The sequence below is a fragment of the Monodelphis domestica genome, chromosome 5, assembly GCF_027887165.1.
Source record: "Monodelphis domestica isolate mMonDom1 chromosome 5, mMonDom1.pri, whole genome shotgun sequence".
NCBI lineage: Eukaryota > Metazoa > Chordata > Mammalia > Didelphimorphia > Didelphidae > Monodelphis > Monodelphis domestica.
The window spans coordinates 33,964,459-33,980,248 of NC_077231.1; the positions used below are offsets into that span (position 1 = coordinate 33,964,459).

The 15,790-nt window shown below is 40.0% G+C and overlaps 1 protein-coding gene across 4 annotated transcripts in view; it reads right to left on the minus strand.

Annotated features, from left to right (window-relative positions):
- Positions 1–15,790, minus strand: part of SCN8A (sodium voltage-gated channel alpha subunit 8) — a 223,109-nt gene that overhangs the window by 142,152 nt on the left and 65,167 nt on the right. The gene's annotated exons all lie outside the window — the stretch shown is intronic.

Genomic DNA, 15,790 nt, shown 5'->3' on the forward strand with positions numbered 1-15,790 from the left:
GAAAGAAGGATGGAAGTGGAGATCTTTTAGGGGGTGGGGTCAGGTGGTGGCAGAAGAGGAGACACTACCCCCTTGTAGCCACTCATCCCAGACAGGGGAGGGAGAAAGGGAAGGATGTGGTCTGAGCACACTCTGGTCATGGAAGGGAGTAGGCGCAGAGGGGTGAGGAGGAGAGCAGCTGCCAGGAGGGGCACAGGCATGCTCACAGGGCCATCTCTGCATGCCATCTCTGGCACATGTGCCATAGGTCCATCATCACAGGCCTAGAATGCTGCTTAGATGCTGCGACCTTTGGATCTTCCTTCCAAAACTACCTTTACTGACTATAAGATGTTAGGACAGCTCCTGTCCCAACATGGCCCCCAGGCACCCTACAATTAAACTATATAATTATCTTGTGTTTTCTTAACAAATGATAAAAACAAAAAAAAGTGGGAGACAACTTGCTTATTTGGAATGTAACTATTTATTACTGGAATGCAACTGTGAAATATATCTAAGGTGGATGCACAGAAAGCTAGACATTTCTGCAGATGGGGAGTGCACAAGAAAGAAGACCTGTCTCATACACACCAAAAAAAAGAAAGAAACTTTCCTTCTTATCAACAGAACTTGATTCATTAAAAAAAAAATAAAACATATACCTTCTGTCTTAGAATCAATATCAAATATTGATTCCAAGGTAGAAAAGGGGATAGGCAATTAGGGTTAAGTGACTTGTCCAGGGTCACACAGCTAGAAAGTGTCTGAGGCCAGATTTGAATTCAGATCCTCCAAATTCCAGGCCTGGTGCCCTATATATTATCCTTCAAAGATTGTAAATAATTATAATAGCAGTATACAGAACTGTGGTACTTTTGTAACTGTCCTTTAAGGATGACTGATAAGAAAAAAATCATTTTATAATACCAAAAATTATTCTCAAGTAGATGACTGGTCAGAGGCTACAAACAATTTTCAAGATAATTAAAAACATTCATAATAAAATCATTCATAATAAAAAAGAGCTAATTATAACAACTCGGAGCTTTCATCTTACATCAAGCAAATTTGGCAGTTGACAAAAGATGGGAATAATAAATGTTGGGGGGGATGTGGAAAGAGTCATACTGATGTCCACCATGAGTACAGCTATGAAATGATCCAACCATGCTGGATTACACTTTGGAATCATGCAAGAAATATAATTATAGGGACTTCCGGTTAAGATGGCGGCTTAGAGAAAGCTAAAGTTCAGATCTCCGGAAAACCCTTCCCGACCGATCTCAGACTATAAGCTCCTAAGGCGCCGAAATTCAAAACGATCAACAGCACAGACCCTGGGAACCCTCCTCCTGGACCTGGACCCAGTTCAAAAGGTACGGCTCCCCTCAAAAGCCAGAACCCGAGATCACTCGGACCTAAGGGGTAGGAGCGCAGAGTCCAAGGCTCCGGGAAGCCGCAGCCCGGCCAGGCTCAGAGAGCAGGGTCCTCGAAACAACAACCCTCAGGGCCTTCTACCCGAGTCCCAGTGAAAGTTACTGCCTGGGGCTTCCGCTGCAGAGAGCTGGTCGAAACAACAGCAACCCTCAGGGCGGGCAAGACAGCCTCACAGGCTGGATCCTGCTATCCAAGTCTCAGTGAAAGTCCCGGCCCTCAGAGCTTGGGGAAGCTGCAGCCCATCCCCCCGCAGGCCGACGAAACAGCCTCACGGCCAGCGATTCTGAAGGCAACTTCCTGAAAGCGAGCCGGGGGGAGAGTGTGGCCTCGTGGTCCGACCCTTCCATTCCAGTTCCAGTGAGGCATATTCAGTTTAACCCTGGGAAAGCTCATAGAACCAACATCTGCCCAGGACTAAAGCCTCTGAACACCAGACAGAGATAAGAAAAGCTAATCCTCCACATTCAGAGATGGCAAACTCCACAGAAGCACAGAAGCCCCAAAATACCAAGAAAAATAAGAAGAAAGGGGAGACTTTGGACACATTCTATGGAGCCAAAATACAAAATACAGAGCAGATAGAAGAAGATATACAAGAAAATTCTCCAAAATCTTCCAAAGGAAATAGAAACTCTCCACAAACCCATGAAGAATTTGAATCAGAAATGACCAAAAAGATGGAAGCCCTCTGGGAGGAAAAGTGGGAAATAATGCAAAAGAAATTCACGCATCTACAAAACCAGTTTGACCAAACTGTAAAAGAAAACCAGGCTTTAAAGCAAGAACTAATAAAGCAAAGCCAAAACACCAAGAAATTAGAAGAGAACATAAAATATCTCACCGACAAGGTGATAGATCTGGAAAATAGAGGGAGAAGAGAGAATTTAAGAATAATTGGACTCCCAGAAAAGCCAGAAATAAACACCAAACTGGACATGGTGATACAAGATATAATCAAAGAAAATTGCCCAGAGATTCTAGAACAAGGGGGCAATACAGCCACTGACAGAGCTCACAGAACACCTTCTACACTAAACCCCCAAAAGACAACTCCCAGGAATGTAATTGCCAAATTCCAAAGCTATCAAACAAAAGAAAAAATCCTACAGGAAGCCAGAAAAAGACAATTTAGATATAAAGGAATTCCAATCAGGGTCACACAAGACCTTGCAAGTTCCACTCTGAATGATCGTAAGGCATGGAACATGATCTTCAGAAAGGCAAGAGAGCTGGGTCTCCAACCAAGAATCAGCTACCCAGCAAAACTGACTATATACTTCCAAGGGAAAGTATGGGCATTCAACAAAATAGAAGACTTCCAACTCTTTGCAAAGAAAAGACCAGAGCTCTGGGGAAAGTTTGATACCGAAAATCAAAGAGCAAGGAATACCTGAAAAGGTAAATATTAAGGAAAGGGGAAAAATGTTATCTTCTTCTTTTACTCAAACTCTCTTCTATAAGGACTACATTTATATCAATCTATGTATACTAACATGTGGGGAAAATGTAATGTATAAATAGGGGGTAAAGAAAGACCAAATAGAATAATGGTTCTCACACAAAGATTCACATGGGAAGGGGAGGGGAAGAAAACTCCTATAAGAAGGAGAGGAAGGGGGGGGGGCGTTACTTAAACCTCAATCTCAGGGAAATCAACTCTGAGAGGGAAAAACATCCAGATCCATTGGGATCTTGAATTCTATCTTACCCAACAAGGGTAAGGAGAAGGGAAAACCAAGGGGGGGGGAGGGGGAGAGGGAGAACAAAAAGGAAGGGAAAGAGAGGGGGGAGGGGGAGGGAAGAAAAAGGGAGGGACTAAAAAGGGAAACATCAAGGGAGGGGACAAGGGGAACTGATTCAAAGTAAATCACTGGACTAAAAGGTAGAGCTGAAGAAGAAAAGGTTAGAATTAGGGAAGGCAATCAAAATGCCAGGGAGTCCACAAATGACAATCATAACTTTGAACGTGAATGGGATGAACTCACCCATAAAACGTAGACGAATAGCAGAATGGATTAGAATCCAAAACCCTACCATATGTTGTCTTCAAGAAACACACATGAGGCGGGTTGACACCCACAAGGTCAGAATTAAAGGATGGAGTAAGACCTTCTGGGCCTCAACTCATAGAAAGAAGGCAGGAGTGGTAATCATGATATCTGATAAAGCCAATGCAAAAATAGACCTGATCAAAAGGGACAGGGAAGGTAATTATATTTTGTTAAAAGGGACTATAGACAATGATGAAATATCATTAATCAACATGTATGCACCAAATAATATAGCACCCAAATTTCTAATGGAGAAACTAGGAGAATTGAAGGAAGAAATAGACAATAAAACCATACTAGTGGGAGACTTAAACCAACCATTATCAAATTTAGATAAATCAAATCAAAAAATAAATAAGAAAGAGGAAAAAGAAGTGAATGAAATCTTAGAAAAATTAGAATTAATAGACATATGGAGAAAAATAAATAGGGATAAAAAGGAATACAACTTCTTCTCAGCACCACAGGACACATTCACAAAAATTGACCATACATTAGGTCACAGAAACATAGCACACAAATGCAAAAAAGCAGAAATAATGAATGCAGCCTTCTCAGATCACAAGGCAATAAAAATAATGATTAGTAATGGTACATGGAAAACCAAATCTAAAACCAATTGGAAATTAAACAATATGATACTCCAAAACCGTTTAGTTAAAGAAGAAATCATAGAAACAATTAATAATTTCATCGAGGAAAATGACAATGGCGAAACATCCTTTCAAACCTTTTGGGATGCGGTAATCAGAGCGCATAATCAAAGCGGTAATCAGAGGCAAATTAATATCCCTGAATGCTTATATTAACAAACAAGGGAGAGCAGAGATCAATCAATTGGAAATGCAATTGAAAAAACTCGAAAGCGATCAAATTAAAAACCCCCAGCAGAAAACCAAATTAGAAATCCTAAAAATTAAGGGAGAAATTAATAAAATTGAAAGTGATAGAACTATTGATTTAATAAATAAGACAAGAAGCTGGTACTTTGAAAAAACAAACAAAATAGACAAAGTACTGGTCAATCTAATTAAAAAAAGGAAGGAAGAAAAGCAAATTCACAGCATTAAAGATGAAAAGGGGGACAGCACCTCCAATGAGGAGGAAATTAAGGCAATCATTAGAAATTACTTTGCCCAATTATATGGCAATAAATACACCAATTTAGGAGAAATGGATGAATACATACAAAAATACAAACTGCCTAGACTAACAGAAGAGGAAATAGAATTCTTAAATAATCCCATATCAGAAATTGAAATCCATCAAGCCATCAAAGAACTTCCTAAGAAAAAATCCCCAGGGCCTGATGGATTCACCTGTGAATTCTATCAAACATTCAGAGAACAGTTAATCCCAATACTATACAAACTATTTGACATAATAAGCAAAGAGGGAGTTCTACCAAACTCCTTTCACGACACAAACATGGTACTGATTCCAAAACCAGGCAGGTCAAAAACAGAGAAAGAAAACTATAGGCCAATCTCCCTAATGAATATAGATGCAAAAATCTTAAATAGGATACTAGCAAAAAGACTCAAGCAAGTGATCAGAAGGGTCATTCACCATGATCAAGTAGGATTCATACCAGGGATGCAGGGCTGGTTCAACATTAGGAAAACCATCCACATAATTGACCACATCAACAAGCAAACTAGCAAGAACCACATGATTATCTCAATAGATGCAGAAAAAGCCTTTGATAAAATACAACACCCATTCCTATTAAAAACACTAGAAAGCATAGGAATAGAAAGGCCATTCCTAAAAATAATAAACAGTATATATCTAAAACCAACAGCTAATATCATCTGCAATGGGGATAAACTAGATGCATTCCCAATAAGATCAGGAGTGAAACAAGGATGCCCATTATCACCTCTACTATTTGACATTGTACTAGAAACACTAGCAGTAGCAATTAGAGAAGATAAAGGAATTGAAGGCATCAAAATAGGCAAGGAGGAGACCAAGTTATCACTCTTTGCGGATGACATGATGGTCTACTTAAAGAATCCTAGAGATTCAACCAAAAAGCTAATTGAAATAATCAACAACTTTAGCAAAGTTGCAGGATACAAAATAAACCCACATAAATCATCAGCTTTTCTATATATCTCCAACACAGCTCAGCAGTAAGAACTAGAAAGAGAAATCCCATTCAAAATCACCTTAGACAAAATAAAATACCTAGGAATCTACCTCCCAAGACAAACACAGGAACTATATGAACACAATTACAAAACACTCGCCACACAACTAAAACTAGACTTGAACAAATGGAAAAACATTAACTGCTCATGGATAGGACGAGCCAATATAATAAAAATGACCATCCTACCCAAACTTATTTATCTATTTAGTGCCATACCCATTGAACTACCAAAATACTTCTTCACTGATTTAGAAAAAACCATAACAAAGTTCATTTGGAAGAACAAAAGATCAAGGATATCCAGGGAAATAATGAAAAAAAAACACATATGATGGGGGTCTTGCAGTCCCAGATCTCAGACTATATTACAAAGCAGCAGTCATCAAAACAATTTGGTACTGGCTAAGAAACAGAAAGGAAGATCAGTGGAATAGACTGGGGGAAAGCGACCTCAGCAAGACAGTATACGATAAACCCAAAGATCCCAGCTTTTGGGACAAAAATCCACTATTCGATAAAAACTGCTGGGAAAATTGGAAGACAGTGTGGGAGAGACTAGGACTAGATCAACACCTCACACCCTACACCAAGATAAATTCAAAATGGGTGAGTGACTTAAACATAAAGAAGGAAACCATAAGTAAATTGGGTAAACACAGAATAGTATACATGTCAGACCTTTGGGAGGGGAAAGGCTTTAAAACCAAGCAAGACATAGAAAGAATCACAAAATGTAAAATAAATAATTTTGACTACATCAAACTAAAAAGCTTTTGTACAAACAAAACCAATGTAACTAAAATCAGAAGGGAAACAACAAATTGGGAAAAAATCTTCATAGAAACCTCTGACAAAGGTTTAATTACTCATATTTATAATGAGCTAAATCAATTGTACAAAAAATCAAGCCATTCTCCAATTGATAAATGGGCAAGGGAAATGGATAGGCAGTTCTCAGATAAAGAAATCAAAACTATTAACAAGCACATGAAGAAGTGTTCTACATCTCTTATAATCAGAGAGATGCAAATCAAAACAACTCTGAGGTATCACCTCACACCTAGCAGATTGGCTAACATAACAGCAAAGGAAAGTAATGAATGCTGGAGGGGATGTGGCAAAGCAGGGACATTAATTCATTGCTGGTGGAGCTGTGAACTGATCCAACCATTCTGGAGGGCAATTTGGAACTATGCCCAAAGGGCGACAAAAGAATATCTACCCTTTGACCCAGCCATAGCACTGCTGGGTCTGTACCCCAAAGAGATAATGGACACAAAGACTTGTACAAAAATATTCATAGCTGCGCTCTTTGTGGTGGCCCAAAACTGGAAAATGAGGGGATGCCCATCAATTGGGGAATGGCTGAACAAACTGTGGTATATGTTGGTGATGGAGTACTATTGTGCTAAAAGGAATAATAAAGTGGAGAAGTTCCATGGAGACTGGAACAACCTCTAGGAAGTGATGCAGAGCGAGAGGAGCAGAACCAGGAGAACATTGTACACAGAGACTCATACACTGTGGTATAATCGAACGTAATGGACGTCTCCATTAGTAGTGGTGTAATGTCCCTGAACAACTTGCAGGGATCCAGGAGAAAAAAACACCATTCATAAGCAAAGGATAAACTATGGGAGTGGAAACACCGAGAAAAAGCAACTGCCTGAATACAGAGGTTGAGGGGACATGACAGAGGATAGACTCTAAATGAACACTCTAATGCAAATACTATCAACAAAGCAATGGGTTCAAATCAAGAAAACATCTAATGCCCAGTGGATTTACGCATCGGCTATGGGGGGTGGGGGGGAGGAAAAGAAAATGATCTATGTCTTTAACGAATAATGCTTGGAAATGATCAAATAAAATATATTAAAAAAAAAAAAGAAATATAATTATAAACTGTATACTCTCTTTGACCCTACAATCCCATTACTCTTACCCAGTTTAGAAATTCCATATAAAAAGAAAATCAGGTTATTGGCATGACCTGTTCCTAATGAAGCCATGATGACTCTATATAATCACCATTTCCCTTTGTGAATCTTAAAATTTCTCAAACTCTACCTTAAAACATTTGGTTAAGGCTATTTCCATTTAAACAATGGAGGTACTTGGTCAGGAATGTATGTGAGAAGTTTACATTACTCCACCCATACTTAGGCATACTTTAAGGGAAGATAAAGTTGTAAAACTCCATACTGAACAATGAGAAAAATGTCCCCAACCCATACTTATAGTGAGGCCAAGCCCTTAAGCTAGATCTATTTTTAGATCTAATACAAAAGGGTGCTAAGTACCTATGAAGGTCAAATTAATCACTAAAAGATCAGGCAACTTGCAAGGGACAACCTTAGCAAAGAGGTGTGAAATACTCAGAAGTTTTGGTCTACCCAGAGAAGGTGATAACAAGATGTGAATTAAGAAGGTAATAACAAGATATGAATTAAGAATGGTCAGTCCTTTGGAAAATGTCTACTGTGATTGGTAGATGTGAAAATTTAGGGGAGGTCACATAGGAGAAAATTCTCTTTAAAAGGAGGTCAGAGGCCTCTGGACTTAGTTCAGCTTAGGAAGCTGAATTGGAGGGTCTCTCTCTCTCGGTGGCTGAACTTAGTTGAGCTCAGGAGCTGAACTGGAGGGTCTCTTGGAACACTAGAGTTTTGCTTGGGACAATCTTTTGGTGAGTGATTAAAGACTGACTTAGTTTTTTCTCTTAAAGAGAAAGGCCTAGGCCATTGGCCTAGGCCCTAGCCTTTTCCTATTATTTCCTCTTACTCTGTCTCTCTCCCTTCCTTTAATTCCTTCATTCGTATTAATTAAATCCTCCATAAAACCCAGCTGACTTGGGTATTTCATATTTGGGAATTTTTCCCATGGCGACCACTTTTATTTTTGATTTAAATCAAGACACTAAAAATTATCTTTTTGTTTTTGGCAATTCAAAGTCTTGAACCCATATTTTCATGGTCACAGTTTATGGTAACCACTCTTTTATCTGTAACACCTTCCTAATTGTGTTCCAAACATATGTGTGAGAATTAAGAGAAAGAAAATAATATTTTCCTATCTTTTCCTTTCTATGGGAAAGAGGTTAAGATGCCTTCCATTCCCACATATCTTGTTAGTCCTGCCAGAAATAGATGTCCAAGCTGTCTCTTCTTCCAACTCACTTGTTACCTCACAGAGTATGGGTCAAAGTGCTCCAGCAGTATAGCAACAAGGTCTTGTAGAACATCCTTTAACAAAGTGAAAGACACAAACAAAGGCCCAGTATACACAAAAATACCCATATTGCTCTTTGCTGTAGCAAGGGGCTAAAAAATTTGATTAAGAAAAGTGATGGCATTAATAATGTAATAGAATATTATTTAATAAGAAGAACTAAAGATTATGGGGGATTTAGAAAAATATAGAATCCTGTAACCATGGGAAAATATTCTGAACAAAATTTTTTTTAAAAAGAAAAGAAAAATAAAGGAATTCTTCCTTGAATGGAATGAAAAAAAAAATAGAACCAAGAAGACAATATATACAATAGCTACAATAATGTAAATATAAAGATCATTTGAAAAATAAGTTAAATTCTGAGTAACTGAAAAAGCAATGGTCTAAAGAATAGACAGTGAAATATTAGCATAGTATATATATCTCTCATAGAAAGAAATGGGAGGACAAAATGTATACCATGTCATACATTATCTTATCACTGTATTGGATTTGATGAACTATTTTTCTTTTGTTCCAATAAAGGTCTTAGCCTGAAGAGGCAAAATGAAATTCTTGTAATTTAAAGACAAAGTTATTTTTTAAAGAATCTTTCTATTTTTATAATAGCTGGTGGCACAGCAGATAGAATTCTGGGAAGATCTGAGTGAGTGAGGAAAACCTGAGTTTCAATTCGGCCTCAGACACTTACCAGCTGTGTGACCTTGGGTAAGTCATTTAACCTGTTTGCCTCCATTTCCTCATCTGTAAAATGAGGAATAAAGGAATAATAATAGCCCCTACAGGAAGGAAGGAAGGAAGGAAGGAAGGAAGGAAGGAAGGAAGGAAGGAAGGAAGGAAGGAAGGAAGGAAGGAAGGAAGGAAGGAAGGAAGGAAGGAAGGAAGGAAGGAAGGAAGGAAGGAAGGAAGGAAGGAAGGAAGGAGGGAGGCACTTAGTACAAATCTTGGCATATAATAGGTTCGCTATAAATGCTTATTCTCTTCTTTTTCCCTCCTTCTTTCCCTAAATCCCTTTTAAGTCATTGTACAAAGGGCAGCTAGGTAGCACAGTGAATAGAGCAAGGGGCCTGGAGTTGAGTGGGATGACTATGAAAATAGGATTAACTGTCCCTTTGTCTACTTTTGAATTAATCAACAAAAGTGAATACACCCATACTTAACCCTAAAGTAAGGGAAGTCCACAAACTATTTACTACAGGAATTGACACTTCCAAAAGCAAAGACACCCCTACTTAATACCTAAGTAGGGGAGGTCCAGCAAGTCACTTGCCAAAGTGGGTGACAATTCAGAAGTGACTGACTGCCCTCTGGGCCGTGCTAAGCCAATTTAAAGACTGCAATTGGTCTCACAAAGTGGAGGAAGGGACAGGAAGTGATGTGGAAAAAGCACTATAAAAACCCTGAACTTCCTATCCAAACTCACTTTCTCCTTCAAACTTGTCCTTGGAGGAGCTCCAGTCTGAGGACCTCAGACTGCTACTGGTAAGACCACTCTTGGATCTTCCCTTTGGACTACAACATGGGTGAGTGAAAAGACTAACTTCTTTCCTGGCTTCTGGAGAGATTAGTTTCCAGAGAGGCCTCTCCATCTTGGGGAGGTTGAGAAATTATTCACTACTGGGTCCTCCGGCTAAACGGCCCTCTGGTGGAGGGCTAATTAACCCAACCTGAGTTGAGCCAGGCACCGGAGAAACGTTTGGGTGATAAATTAGACTGCTTACTCTACCCTCTTTCATATTTCTCTACTTTACTCTCTCTCTCTATTTTGTAAATAAAGATGCTAAATAAAAAGTCATTTTGACTTGAGTTATAATATCACTGACCACATTCTCTTATATTTAGTTCAACCATAAATTTTAACCCCTATATGACCAAGGTGTCAATTGGGCCTCAGATACTTCCTAACTGTGTGACTCTGGGCAAGTCACTTAACCTCCATTGCCTAGCCTTTACCCCTCTCTTTTTAGTGTTGATACTAAGAGAGAAGATAAGGGTTAAAAAAAGTCATTGTACAATCAGAGAAGTGGCTTGAAACAAGGAGTGCTTGATGAAATCTTGGCTACCCATTAAAAAGAATAAGAAAATTATTTTCTGGTTGAAAGACTTAAATTTCCTTCACAGTCAGTTAATGACTTATCTGTACATATGTCACAGAGTGTATCGGAGTTTGAGATGCATTCTAGGTGCTATATTCACAAACCATTTGATATAAATTAAATCTAGCCCAGCAACATTAGGGCCATCTGCTATTTTGTACATATAAAGCTAGCACTCAATGGCTAATAGCAAGGTCCTTTCTTCAGATGGCCAATAGACACAAAGATTTCATCAGTCAAATGTAAGGAAATCAGTGAACTTTTTGAGGTGCAAATAAGAGGGGAAAATTGAAAAGAAAAAAGAACAGCATTACACTGAACAGAGATTCTCAATAAAGTATGTGTATATAAGAAAAGAAAACAATCGTCAAAGGAGAGAAGGTGCTATGGTTTCATGAATTAGTGGTAGCTATTTTTTGAGAAGTAGCAGCATGATTTTAGTGGATAGAGAGCTGGTCTAGAAGTAGGTATAAGTCCTCCCTCTGAAGCACACCAGCTGTGTGACCCTGGCCAAGTCCCATAATGTCTAAGGCAGTTGATAGAGGGGGAAGTTCCCTCTGCCAATGAAATCACAGATCCGATCCCTAATTCCAATCATCTCCTAACTCCCTGCTGGGAATTATATTGAAAAGAGAAAAGTTTTCAGCTCATAAGGTAGATCTATTCTAAACTCTGAAGGCACATTTCAAATGATCCAAAAAGTGGTGAACAGTCAGTTTTGCAGAGTTCCTATGCGCAAGCTCCCTTCCTTTCAGTAGGATTCCATTTACATTCAGTCTCTCATTAAATTCTTCCAAGACCGACACCTGAATTGTTTCTCTTTTCAAATTCCAGCTTCAAAAACTAAAACCCTCAGGACAAGGGTTATCAGAAGGTTTAAGAGGCAAAGGTATAAGAAATAGCTTCCATTGTAGGAAAAGTTCAGCTTGCTCATTTATAGCACTATTAAATGTTAAACTGGAAAAACACAGAACTATTAAATAGAAGGAGAGTACGGTACAATCTTTAGGCTTCCACACAGTCACACTCAAAATCCACACAGAGCCCAAGGCTCTGGCTACGCTGGGTACGGACCCCTAGGACAAATCACCCCGCTAGACAATAGCTCCAAAAGAACTTTAGTAACTTGTATAGCTTTTAGGGGAACTGAAGGACAGGGAAATATGACTGGTTGACATTACCATGGTTACAAAGAAATGGAGTGTTCAAACTACAGGGACCAGATACAATCAGGCTGGGGAAAGGAACCATAGCCCAAGGCTAGGGTGTCACAGAGTGGACTACTTCCAAGGGATGCTAAAAGATGGTCCCTGTCCAGGGATTGGTCTTCTTAGGAAGGATCTCCTACAGTGGGGGAGACTACAAAAACAAAAAGGGATACATTGAATTTGCTTAGCCTCACCTAACTGGGATTATCATTTACCTTAGGGTCTGTTATTCAGTCTGAAACCTGTAGTCTGAGATTCCCTTCCAGGTGAATTCTCACAGGAACAGTGATAAGCTTGGGGTCTCTAACCTTGGGGTTGCTAGATCCCAAATTGACACAGACTTTGGGATCCCCCAGATTATAACTTGACATATAAGGGTATGAGTCCTTTGAGCCAATCAATCAAATTACTCCACATTAAGTTGACAAGCCATTATGCCCTGATATCAGCTTATACCAAAACTTTATTGAACCAATCAGACCTGGAAAGACCCTCAGAAGTAATCTAGTCCAATCTTCTCATTTTAGAGTTAAAGAATGGAAAACACAGGGAGGGAAAATGACTTGTCTAAGGTCACTTTCTACTTTACCATGCCTTAAAGAGCTCCCACTAAGACACAGAAAAAGCTAAATGAGAAAGGCCCATAGAACTTTGAACTAATACAATAGCATTGCTGGCTAAATTAGAACAGATAGAGCAATTTCAATGGAGAGCCTAAGAAGAACTGAAAGAGAACAGGGAGATAAGACAAGGCATGTATAAATCAGTATTCCTACCTAAAAAGCAAAGTACAAATGAACCTATAATAGAGTATTACATTTCTAAACATCTTTAAAAAGCCTGGTCTCCATTCAAATATATCATTCTGTACACACAATGAACCAAAATTACTTACAAAAATGAATAAATGTCTGGGGTCCAAGTGGTCCCAGAAAAAACTGGGAGAACTTTAAGAACTGGTGTTGAGTGAACAGAAATATGAAAACAATTTGTTCCGTGGTTACAATAATGTAAAGGACCAATCATAGCAGTCCAACAGACTTGTGATCAATCACACTTCCTACCTCTTGACTAGAGAGGTAATAGATCACAGGTATGGAATTTTATATGCATGTGTGTGTACACACATGTATACATATAGACACACATATCTTAAGAAAATAAATGTGCATTTTAAGAATTATATTTTTTCATTACAAAGTAGGGCTTTAAGGGAAGGAGCAGTGTAGTGATATTGATAAAGGGAGGAAAGAAGGGAGCAGGGGAGGGACAGGGATGGAAGGAAGAATGGAAGGAAGGAAGGGATGAAGGAAGGAAGGGAGGAAGGAAGGGAGGGAGGAAGGGAGGAGGGGGAGGGAGGGAGAAAGGGAGGGAGGAAGGAAGGGAGAAAGGAAGGGAGGAAGGGAGGGAGGAAAGGAGGGAGGAAGGGAGGGAGGAAGGGAGGGAGGAAGGGAGGAAGGGAGGGAGGGAGGGAGGGAGAGAGGGAGGAAGGGAGGGAGGGAGGGAGGGAGGGAGGAAGGAAGGAAGGAAGGAAGGAAGGAAGGAAGGAAGGAAGGAAGGAAGGAAGGAAGGAAGGAAGGAAGGAAGGAAGGAAGGAAGGAAGGAAGGAAGGAAGGAAGGAAGGAAGGAAGGAAGGAAGGAAGGAAGGAAGGAAGGGAGGGAGGGAGGGAGGGAGGGAGGGAGGGAGGGAGGGAGGGAGGGATAGAGGATATCAATGAATCAAAAAATAATCTGAAGGATGCTCAGAAGGTAATCAAGGTAGTGTTGGAACTATCATTTTAAATTTAAAATACGTATTTAAAAACTCGAGCTGTCCATAGTAGAGGTCCATGGCTTAATGTACAGTCAGTCCTCTTTCTGTTCATCTTTGTAGTGGAGATGGGAGTTAGGGGGAGGGATGGGGACAGCCGAAAGCCAAGAAGGTAGGTAGATTTTTAACCCAAATGGAGTAGATTTTTAAGCATATCAGTGACAGTCAGACTAGGATCTTAGATATATCAATTCAGCAGTTGGGAGGGTACTTTGGAGAGGAGAGGGAGCAATTAGGAGGCGTGGGAGACTCGTCTAGCGTGGTAATGGAGGAAATGGAGAAAAAAGTGATGTATGTGACAGATATGGCTTTAGAATCAACAGCCAATGGATCATATATACATATGTACCGAGTGAATAACAATGAAGAGCTGAGGATGGCTCTGAGGCTATGGCCCAGGGTGAGGTGAAAGATGGTCCCCTCTATCAGAAACAGGGAAGTTAGAGAAAGGAAGTAGAGAAAGGAGTGGAGGGAAAAGGTGATCCGGCATGCTTCAGACAGATTCTGTTTTGAAATGCATAAGGTACATCCAGTTAAAAAGTGTGATTCTCAGAAGACAGACTAGGGCTGGACACACAGGGAAGTAAACATACACATATATGTGTATGCGTGTCTAATATGAAGCTGGAAATCATCTGCATAGGTGATGATCGAACCTAGGAGAACTGATAAGACCACCAAGAACAGTGGTATAGAGAAAAGAAAGCCTAGTGTGGACCATTCATGTGCTTGCTGAGCATTTTCTCTGTCTCTTCTAATCTCTGGTACAAGAGAAGGTAGGTAGATATATTTGTAAATGAATGTGATCATGTCAATAAAACAAAAGGTAATAAATAAACAAGAGGACTCAGCACTTATCCCAGATCCTGATACACAGTAAACCCTTAATGAATGCTTGTTAAGGGGCAGTTGGTGGCTCAGTGGATAGATGGCCAGACCTAGAGCAGGGAGGCCCGGGTTTGAATGTAGCCTCACATACTTCCTAGCTATATGACCCTGCGTAAGTCACTTTATCCCAACTGCTTAGTCCTTACCAATCTTCTGCCTTAACACCAATACTTAGTATCAATTCTAAGACAGAAGGTAAGAATTAAAAAATAAAAAATAAAACAAAATACATATTTGTTGACTGACTGAGGGAGCCCAGGAGAGAATATTCATATACTCACAGTTAATTGTGAGGCATGAATGAATGAACAAATGAATGAATGAACGAATGAATGAATGAATGAAAGAAAGAAATATCATTTATTAAGTACACTGTGTTGTTACATGCAAAGAGCTGGGAAACCAGAGACAAGCAAGGCAGTGCTTGCTCTCAAGATCACCCCACGGGGCTACAAGCAGGGCCATCTGGATGAAGAACTGATGTTCCTGGGTCTCTGGAGCCCTGGGTCCTAGGACGTCTCCATCTGAGTCTGAGGGCAGGTGACGATGGATGGACTAGTGGAAGCAGTTGTTCCCAAATGCCATATCCTTTCCCTCACTGTTTAACAGGGAGCAAGGACAGCTCTTCTTTTCTCCATGTGGGCTTTACAGGGGGGACTAGATTCCAGGCCATTGTCTGGGTGGGCCACCAGCATTCCAGAGGTTCCAGGGCTTCCCTCTCCCTCAGTGATGGCTGGCTAGTGGCTAGTCGTGATGATGTCAGGACCATTCGACAGAGGAGCTACTCCCTTCAGTGAATGAATACAAGGTTCAGGAAGCTGGGGGGCAGGGGAACATTGCTATCTCCCTAGCTGATAATTCAAAGGAGAGCAGGTATAAAAATCATCAATCTGGGGTTGAAAAGAACCTTACAAGATACCTAGGTCAGT